Here is a 2,153-nt window from a genome sequence, read left to right on the forward strand (position 1 = left end):
AAAAAAAATGTGATTAAGAGAAAAGACTCCTTAAAGGTTGACTATCATATTTTTATAAAAAATAGTAACTCGCAAAGCCGGTAAATATTTGACACGTATAACATAGCAAATACATGTTCCAATACTAGAAAATCGTTAATTAGTGAGGGATATTTTTCGTCTCAAATCCTTCGCTATTTAACAAGGGAATGGCGATGGATACATGACTTTTGCACATGTGTCGCTAATTAGCAAGAAATAGCATAGGTGGCAATTAGTTGTCATTGTTCGCTCGCTATACGGATAAATAACATAGCTAGGAAATACATCCCTCAGAAATCCCTTGCTACAGTCTTATAAACTCAAATTTTCAAATTAGTGAATGCTCTTTTCTGTTAAATCAAAGGCAACTATAACATTCATTGATCCTTTGCAACAAGCCAACCATTGAATAGAATTGTTGAAGAGGCACCCGATTTGGTTATCACTAAGACTAGAGCATTCATAACCGTAATAGGAAGCCAAAACTACAAATTAGTAATCTAATTGAGAAAAAGGCCACTTGGATTTCCCAATTACCTTCAAAACTAAATCAGTCATAGGAAGCCAAAACTACAAATTAGTAATCTATTACTAGGTCATACCCAAAACCCCAAAGAAATGTGGAAAACACAAAATATATTTTACGGGATGATGCAATGGATGACCAATCTATAGACTTATGTGTAACATCCCGATTTTTTGTACCTTACAAAGTTTCTAGTAAAAATAGCAAACCTTTGAGCGGTAGACTATAGCATTTTAAGCAGTGAAATAATTGTTTTGTGTATGCATAACATCCTTTAATGGATAAGGGCTCTATAATTTTAATTATAAGCTTAAGAATATGTGTTTTAGGCTTAAAAAGCCTTGGTCAAACATCTAGTCAACCAAAGTCAAACCAATCAAAGTAAGAATATCATCATTAACGACATTTTGGTAATCATGCGATTTTTAGGCTAAAAATTATTTTGAGCCTTAAAAAAATTAGTTTATTTATAATTGAGAATTGCCATGTTCTTAGTTCAAGGAAATATTTTATTATCCATTAAGAATTAATTTATTGAGTGTTATTAGTGTTTTAATCATAGAAAATTCATTTTTAGCTAGATTTGAGTGATTCCAAAGGTATTGAACTAATAAAATTAATTGGGTCAAGATGGTTTATGTATTTTGTAAAATTAATTAAATTAGGATGGTTTAGATATGCTCATTTTTTTTTAAATTGCATTGTGAGAATGACTAAAGAACCCCTAGACCTAATTTGGAGCCTCCTATATAAACTAAAGTAGACCCCCTCACCCTAGATGTTGTGGTCTTGTTTGAGGAGAGAGAAAGGGAGGCGCTAGGGTGCTTGTTTTAGAGAGAGAGAGAGGGAGGTAAGTTCTCTCCCATTTCTCTTGGGATTTTAAAACTTCACTCCTCCTTTTTTCCCCTCTGATGTCTTCCTTTCTCTTTACATTTTTTTATATGTGGTAGAACCTTGAAAGAGCTACATTTGGGCTATTCATTTTCTCATTTTGAGCACTTTGAACTATTGGAACAAGGTAAGGGGGATTTTTCTAAACCCTTGGCGTCTATATGTGATTGGAATGAATAGAGCTTTAATTTTGATGTTGTGAAATTTTTGCGTTATTTTCGTATATGCCTTTGTTTGTGCAACTGAGAATGATGTGATTTTTTTTCCTCTTTGGATGCCAAAATTGGATTTCTTGACCCCAAAAACCTAGAAAAGCATATAAGATTTGTCAAATTTGAATTTGGGTAGCAAATGTTATGTTAAAATCAAGTTTTAAATCCTTTTCGGGTGATTCTGCAATAGTTGCGGGAAAAATGAATTTAGAACTGAAATTAGAAATTTTTTACTATAAAAATGGTTTTAGCATGTTTGAAAACATATGGTAACATGTAGACTTTTCAAAAGTTGGATTCCAATATCAATGAGAAAAATTGCTTCTAAGTTGTACTTCTATTATGAGATTGTTATTTTTTAGACTAAGAATGTGTTTTGAAAAATAGCTTGAGGAGGGAAAGTGTATGAGGAAATTGATACGAGGGTGTGTGTAATGTGACTTAAATGCATTTGTGTAGAATAATGTAAATAAAGCTATAATTTGTAAGTGTGTTTAATGCTT

The sequence above is a fragment of the Glycine max genome, chromosome 14 (genome assembly GCF_000004515.6).
Source record: "Glycine max cultivar Williams 82 chromosome 14, Glycine_max_v4.0, whole genome shotgun sequence".
In the NCBI taxonomy this organism is placed as follows: domain Eukaryota; kingdom Viridiplantae; phylum Streptophyta; class Magnoliopsida; order Fabales; family Fabaceae; genus Glycine; species Glycine max.